The sequence below is a fragment of the Octopus sinensis genome, linkage group LG28 (assembly GCF_006345805.1).
Source record: "Octopus sinensis linkage group LG28, ASM634580v1, whole genome shotgun sequence".
NCBI classification, from domain to species: domain Eukaryota; kingdom Metazoa; phylum Mollusca; class Cephalopoda; order Octopoda; family Octopodidae; genus Octopus; species Octopus sinensis.
The window spans coordinates 1,815,694-1,824,148 of NC_043024.1; the positions used below are offsets into that span (position 1 = coordinate 1,815,694).

General features: G+C 39.4%; 2 non-coding genes across 2 annotated transcripts; one reads left to right on the forward strand and one right to left on the reverse strand.

Annotated features, from left to right (window-relative positions):
• Positions 1 to 5,027: 5,027 nt before the first annotated feature.
• Positions 5,028 to 5,101, reverse strand: Trnat-agu. Its single transcript has one exon. It is a non-coding gene; the product is annotated as a tRNA-Thr (tRNA).
• Positions 5,102 to 7,586: 2,485 nt separating this feature from the next.
• Positions 7,587 to 7,659, forward strand: Trnak-cuu. Its single transcript has one exon. It is a non-coding gene; the product is annotated as a tRNA-Lys (tRNA).
• Positions 7,660 to 8,455: the final 796 nt, after the last annotated feature.

The following is an 8,455-nucleotide window of genomic DNA, read 5'->3' on the forward strand; positions in this document are numbered from 1 at the left end:
GAATTATATATACACATATGTGAGTATGTTTGTGTCTATATATATATATATAATGTGTGTATATGTACATATATGTATGTATATATCCACCGTGACTACCGTGACCGCCCAGGCTATCAGATGTTGCTACACATCGCTGGTCACAATGCGCTTTGCATTGTTTTAGCCTTCAAATGACGCCACCCCGCTGGCTAAGCGAGCAGGCCAACAGAAGAAAGAGAGAAAGTTGTGGCGAAAGAGTACAGCAGGGATCGCCACTACCCCCTGCCGGGGCTCCATGCAGCTTTAGGTGTTTTCACTCAATAAACACTCACAACGCCCAGTCTGGGAATCGAAACCGCAATTCTACAACCGCGAGTCCGCTGCCCAAACCACTGGGCCATTGCACTTCCACGTATGTATATATACATATATATACTCATATACATATATATAATGCATGTGTGTCTGTGTGTCTGTGTGTGTGTGTGTATATATTGTTACATTGTATTCTATATAGTTATCTATTATATTTTCCTTCCACACAATATGAAATCAAGTTAAAGAAAATTATCGAATATATACACATTTTTAAAAAATTACAATAAAGATATCTAAAAAAAATGTATTTTGATTTAAAGTCTTTGAGTTCTTTATTGTTGTTCTGTTTTTTTTCTTATGATTCTGTTTATTCTTGCTGGTTGGGACACTTCCAATGAAGGCATCAGAGAATTGCAGAATGAGAGCATTTGGAATGAGTGGTTTGATATTCGGTCTCTTTTGGGAACAGTACTCACACACAGACTCACACACAGATGTATGTGCACATAATATACACATACAGAGACAGAGAGAGAGTGGGTGGGAGAGAAGGAAAGAGTAGAAGAGTGGGTAGGATAGAAGGACAGAGAGGTGGAAAGAGTGAGGAAAAGTGAGAGGGAGAGAGAGACATTGCAATTTACTGGTCGAACTCCATCCATCTATCCATTTTCTGCACCCACTGTTCCTGGGAGGAGCATGGGTTTAGAGTCCTCAGGCACCTCCTCCATAGGGTTCTATCTAAAGCAACCAACCCTTTGCATTCTTGCTAGATTTCCCAAGCATGACCAAACTGGTGATAGAGGAATTATCCGTACCATCTGATTCTTAATCTACCCTTATGTCTCCTACTGGTTGGCCTAGTTTGAAGAATCTGTCTGGCAATTCTTTCCTGTAACATTCTAATCACATGTCTGTGATACCAGTTCTGTGACCCCCTCAGTTCCATTCCCATGGTCATTAATGACCAAAAAAATCTTTACCAAATATCTACTCTGTAGATTATATATATAAAATATATATATAAATATATATATAAATCTCTGCTGATTCACCAGAAGTGATAAATTGCTGGACACAAAACAAATAATAGAATATTCTTTGATATAAGGCGGAATCTAAAGGTACCTGGACTAGTTATGCTTAATAAAAAAATAACTTATTCACCTGAGTTTGACCATTATCCCCTTCGAAATAGTTCCCTTGCACAGCAATACACCAGTCCCAGCATTTCTGCCAGTTTTGGAAACCAGCCTGGAAGTCGTTTGGCCATAAGCAAGTTGAGGATCTCAAAAACTGTGTTAAAACAGCAACCTTTGAGCTGCATTTTCCTCTTATGAAGAGAAGGAAGTTTGCAGGTGCTAAATCTGATGAATAGGTGAATAGGGCAGGTGTGGAAGCAATAGCATGTTTTTGTTGAGAAACAAACAAATGAGGAGATCTCAGTGATGGGGGGTGGGGTTGGGGTGGCATTGTCGTTGTGAAGAATCTAATTCTTCACACCCCACAGATCCAGTCACTTTCACCAAATGTCCTCCCTCGGAACACTTCATAATATCACAATAGTTCTCTCAATTGACAGTCCAGCCCTCGGGGACAAAAAGTTTCAATGCACAACACCTCATTTCTTGGGCTGTTGCTCATGGCGGGTCTTCCAGATTGCTCATTGCTTTCCAGAGACGTTCTTCCGTTTTTGAAGCACCTGTGCCCCTCAAAATATTGCATCCGACCTATTGCTTCATCACCATAAGCTTGCTAAAGCATGTTGAATATCTCTGTAGCAGACTTTTCATGTTTAACCCTTTAGTATTTAAACTGGCCATATCCGGCCAAAATATTTAATCTGTTTTATGTTCAAACTGACCAGATCCAGGCCCTCACACCTACCCTACAATGTTATTCTACATTAAGTAATTACACCATCAAGATCTTGAAGATATGAGACAATGCATGATTAATTCAAATCAATGGGAATCAATAGGCATTGTGTTTGATTGAATAATCTGAACACTAAAGGGTTAATGCAAAATTTCACATTGGCTTCTTTATTCCTGTCTATGACAGAATCACAGACTTCAACAGATACACGTGATTGCAAAAACACAAATTTCACAACTTGCAAAGTAAACACAGCAATGTCTCTCGGCACACTGCCTCATGAAGGTCATTACTAGCTCTCACTGTACAATCAGATATGTGCTGCCACCTGTTGGCACACTACAGAACTAGTCTGGGAACTTTTTGATAGCACCTTCTACATTATAATTGAAAGTCTCCAATTTTGTGTTGGTCAGCAACTGAAAAAATCACTGGTATTACAATTAGCTGCCTCTTTTACTCTTTACTCTTTTACTTGTTTCAGTCATTTGACTGCGGCCATGCTGGAGCACCGCCTTTAATCGAGCAACTCGACCCCGGGACTTATTCTTTTTGTAAGCCCAGTACTTATTCTATCGGTCTCTTTTGCCGAACCGCTAAGTAACGGGGACATAAACACACCAGCATCGGTTGTCAAGCAATGCTAGGGGGACAAACACAGACACACAAACACACACACATACATATATATACATATATACGACAGGCTTCTTTCAGTTTCCGTCTACCAAATCCACTCACAAGGCTTTGGTCGGCCCGAGGCTATAGCAGAAGACACTCGCCCAAGGTGCCACGCAGTGGGACTGAACCCGGAACCATGTGGGTGGTAGTCAAGCTACTTACCACACAGCCACTGCCTGGTGAATAAAAATCTGTTCTATGCAACAGAAGCAATAACAGCTTAAAATACCTATCTATGTATCATACTTAATGTAGATACATCTTGAAAAGACAAAAATAACTATGATATTCGGGTAAAGATAATTCCTGGTAATATACCAGTTGCAGATAAATATTATCCAGCAGCTGCAATGAGGATGCTAGATGCACATTTCAACCACATTGGACTTCATCAGTAGCATGCACCCACCACTGAGGAATTACAACCGTGTTTTGTGGTCTGCTACCACAACAGCTCCTTTATAGGATCCAGTTAGCTCAAGACATCATCAGGAGAAACCACGTCCAGTTTTGGCCCCTATTCCTCTACCGTTTTGACGTGGCGGGGCCCCTCCTTTCAGAGGTGTCTTCAGCTCTGGTGTTGGGTACATGTCTTCTTTCTTCTTCTTTCTTCTGTTCCCTGGCCTCTTCAATGTATCGTCAGCGAGTGACTGACTGCCTTGTCAAATTTTTCCCTTTAAATACCTGCCGCATAGGCTCCAGCAGGCAGCCCCAGCAAGTTGTCACGTGACACTGTCTCACGCTTTTTCTAAACGACCGTCACCTGTCAGCATTCATCATCATCATCATCGTTTAACGTCCATTCTCCATGCTAGCATGGGTTGGACGGTTCGACCGGGGATCTGGGAAGCCAGAAGGCCGCACCAGGCTCCAGTCTTATCTGGCAGTGTTTCTACAGCTGGGTGCCCTTCCTAACGCCAACCACTCCGTGAGTGTAGTGGGTGCTTTTTACGTGCCACCTGCACAGGTGCCAGGCGAGGCTGGCAACGGCCACGGTCGGATTGGTGTATCTTATGTGCCACCGGCACGGAAGCCAGTCGCGGCGGCGCTATTATATGCTATAATATAATCCAACACTATTGATATTGGAAAACAGTTGCTGTGGGTTGTCATAATTGGGAGGCTGTGTCATCGAATGCCATGATCATATTATAGTTTTCAAAAGGCAACCTTTGAGCCGCATTTTCGTCTCATGGAAGAGACAGAAATCCGAAGGTGCTAACTATGGTTAAGAGGGTGGGTGTGGAAGCAATACCATATTTTTGATGAGAAACTCATAAGTGAGGAGGACTCAACGACAGGGTGCATTACGTTTAATAGATTTTATTGTAAAAAATCTGTTATACACAACAGAAGAAATATTAGACTAAAATGGCTCTCTGTGTATCATACTTAATGCAAATACACCATGAAAAAGCAAATTGACTGTGGATGGATTTTGTCTTAGTATGATGGCTTGCTGTGAGTATATGCTACTGACAAAGCTCAACAAGGCAGAAGTGCACACCTATCGTTATCATTGCCCCCAGGGGCGCTTTTTGCCTGCTGTAGATATATGTTAGTGTTTTCAAACATATTATGTCCACAAGAGTTATTATCGCTGGACTACTTTGCTTTTTCATGATGAATTTGCATTTGGTATGACACACAAATGGTTGGATCGGTTGTTCAGAAGTGAGATGTGGTCCCTTAAAGGGATGCAGTGCTGCAGAGAGGGGACCCTGGTGTCTGGCGTACGAGAGATAATACAGGTGATAGGAGGGTTGTTTAAAACAGGGACTTCTGTTTTAAAAATAATGTTTAGTTTGGTGTGTTAAAAGTTGGTGATTGTCGTAAGAGAAACTTCTAATCGACGGCACTCAAATTGCTAGAAATAGCAACCAAGTCTTGCTGAGAACTCACCACTCCATTTGGAGGTAGAGACCTTAGGAGAGGAAGCCACACTATGGTCATCCGTACTGTTAGAAATAGAAGACAAATCACCTTCAAATTACATCGACCATATTATTTTAAAAAAAAAAGGTGAACTGTATCTAGAAAACGAAACAGACAGGTTGGTCATAGTTGGGAAGTATTTTTAATAAAAATTGTGACATTCGTAGAAAAGCACAAACGATAACTGGATGAAAAAAAAGAATTTAATGGAAAGCAAAAACTAAAACACAAAAAAAAGGCTCCAGGGGGATTCGAACCCTCGACCTCCAGTTTACTAGACTGGCGCTCTAACCAACTGAGCTATGGAGCCAACCACGAGATCGGCATGACAATTATCTATATATATAATATCATTGTATGGAGTCGATCTATTTTTATCATTTTTGATTGTATTTTAAATAAAATCCTTTTATATTCCTAAAATACCGGATAATTTTTCTATTAATGGCGTATATGTCCTTCCTATGACCTACTTCTAATTCGTTTGCGTCCTTCTTTCATATATGCTGTTTCCGTTTTCTCTCTATCTCTCGCCTTCTTTCATTGTACATGCAAATATATATATATATATATGCATGTATGTATAACATGTCTACAACAACTCTTATGTTTGTTCACAGAGAACATTCGTCTTTACGAGCCATTTAGAGACCTTCTATATGGTTGCTCGACATGCTAGAAATATCAGTCAAATCACACCCTACCAGGGTAAAATCTACCCGAAAATTTTACCCCTACTAGCTTAAATAAAGAGCATACCTATACAATTATGTCCCCAGTCCCACTTTGTTTCTCCTAATTACACATTAATTATGCTTTAAAAATTAGCGTTTCATTATATTCTAAATAAAATTCGATACTCCAGCATGGCCTCGGTTATTACGGCTAAAACTGACAAAAGATTTCATACAACTAACAGGAATTTTAACCCTTACAGCTTGCATACACTTAGTCCATTATTAAACAGTGTCTTATTCCAACAGTTCAGATATATATCACTTATTCTTTCTCTAACTTTACAACATAAAATAATTTCCTTCTATCTATCCTTCCGTGATTATTTCCTGCAACCTGTTATCCTTTCCTTCAGGGTCTAACTACAGATTGGTGCCCCAAATCTTACCCCGAATATTTTATTTTACAATTCACTGAAAAACGTATGTTTTTTAAAGAAATTTTGCGGACATATGTCTTTGAGAATGAAGATTAATATCATGCTGATGACATTAATAATACATATATATATTTTAAAGAGTTTTCGATCATTCTTTCTCCTCCTTTCGTCATAACTGTTTTTAAAATTCATATTTTTGAGATCCCATATTTTTCAATGAAACTTTGCAGAATCATATCTTTTGGTGAGCAGATTACGATACGTTGATGCTTCAAGCATAAATCTGCTAGAAAAAAAAAGTGAAAAATGCTGAATTTGATCGAAATTGCTGGTAACACAGTCGTGGACATGTTCGGAGGATCTCAAAATTCTCTATGAAAATTATTTTTTATATAAATTTCATCAACATAATTGTAAATTTAAAAAATGCCTCTGCAAAATTTTATGAACGAAAACATACATTTTTCAGAAAATTAAAACGAAACAAATTTGGCAGAAGGAACCAATATGCAAATATATCTCCTTCCATCTCTCGTCAAATTTCTTTCTTAGCGTATCTTACAATCTATTATTCCATTATTCTTTCATTCTGGTTCTTCCCTTGTTTTTCATCTTTTATCTTTTCATTTCCGAACTGTTTTTCTTCACATTCTTTACTTATCTATTGTTATTCCGTTATTCTTTCTTTCTCTCAGTATTTCATTCTATATTTCTTCCTCCTTTCTCCTCGTGTTCTGTTTGTTTTTTCTTTGCATTCGTTCCTATCTATCATTCTATTATTCTCTCTTTGTGTCTATATTTCACTCTTCGCTTTCCCTCCGCTTTGTATTTCCTTCAAAACTATGACTATCCTCACGATATTGAATTTATTCCACTGTTTCAATCATTTGGCGACGGCACAGAACATCCACAGCACTAACTCCTGTGTATTCTCCATTTGAATTCCAATCTATTCTGCTATTCTTACCTTCTATTGGGCTTCTGGTCTCTCTCTCTCTCTCTCTTTGTTTCTAGCTTGCACTCTTGCACTCCCTCTCTCTCTTTGTTTCTCGCTTGCACTCTTTCACTCTCTCTCTCTTTTTGTTTCTCGCTTGCACTCTTTCACTTCCTCTCTCTCTCTTTGTTTCTCGCTTGCACTCTTTTACTCCCTCTCTCTCTTTGTTTCTAGCTTGCACTCTTTCACCCTCTCTCTCTCTTTATTTCTCGCTTGCTCCTCCTCACTTCCCCTCTCTCTTTCACTCCCGTTCTCTTTATCTCTCTCACATCCTCTCTCTCTCTCTCTCTCTCTCTCTCTCTCTCACATCCTCTCTCTCTCTCTCTCTCTCTCTTATGACCCTCTTGCTTTAAAACAGTCCTCCAACTAAGAAGGCAATAATGCAAGAAACAGCAACCGAATTCTCTTTAAAATACATTGTATCGTCTTAAATAAAGAATAATAAATTGATTTCTGCCCAGTCGGGCATGAAACATCTTAAGTGTCTCCTTCATAAAGACTGACCTAAATTTCTACAAAAATACACTAAAATATTTTTCAAAACGAAGGCTGACATAGCGAATATATTATAAATATATAACAAAATATAAATTTTATATTTAATATATAATAAGAATTTATAAGTTTAACAGACACAAGATAATGGTTTAGTAATATAAGCTTAATTTTATTCTCACCCGTCAGCCGGCCCGGCTAGCTCAGTCGGTAGAGCACGAGACTCTTAATCTCGGGGTCGTGGGTTCGAGCCCCACGTTGGGCGAAGCTATTTTTTTGTATTTGTTGATGGCGTTAATGAGTATTTTATGATTGTGGTGATATTTCTAATTATTTGCAATTTGGCTCTTGTTTTTCTGTTGTACTGAAACAATTTTTTTTTAATGCGTCATGTTTTACACGATAATACAAGTAATATTCTTTTCTGCTCTAGGCACAAGAGGGGACTGGGGAGGGGGGGTAGTCGATTAGATCGACCCCAGTGCGTAACTGGTACTTAATTTATCGACCCTGAAAGGATGGAAGGCAAAGTCGACCTCAGCGGAATTTGAACTTGGAACGTAAAGATAGACGAAATACCTATTTCTTTATTACCCAAAAGGGGCTAAACATAGAAGGGACAAACAAAGGGATTAAGTCGATTACATCGACCCCCAGTTCGTAACTGGTACTTAATTTATCGACCCCGAAAAGATGAAAGGCAAAGTCGACCTCGGCGGAATTTGAACTCAGAACGTGGCGGCAGACGAAATACCGCTAAGCATTTTACCCGCCGTGCTTATATTTCTTATTTCTTTACTACCCACAAGGGGCTAAACACAGAGGAGCCAAACAAGGACAAACGGATTAAGTCGATAACATCGACCCCAGTGCGTAACTGGTACTTAATTTATCGACCCCGAAGGGATGAAAGACTAAGTCGACCTCGGCGGAATTTGAACTCAGAACGTAACGACAGACGAAATACTTATTTCTTTACTACCCACAAGGGGCTAAACACAGAGGGGACAGACAAAGGGATTAAGTCGATTATATCGACCCCAGTGCGTAACTGGTACTTT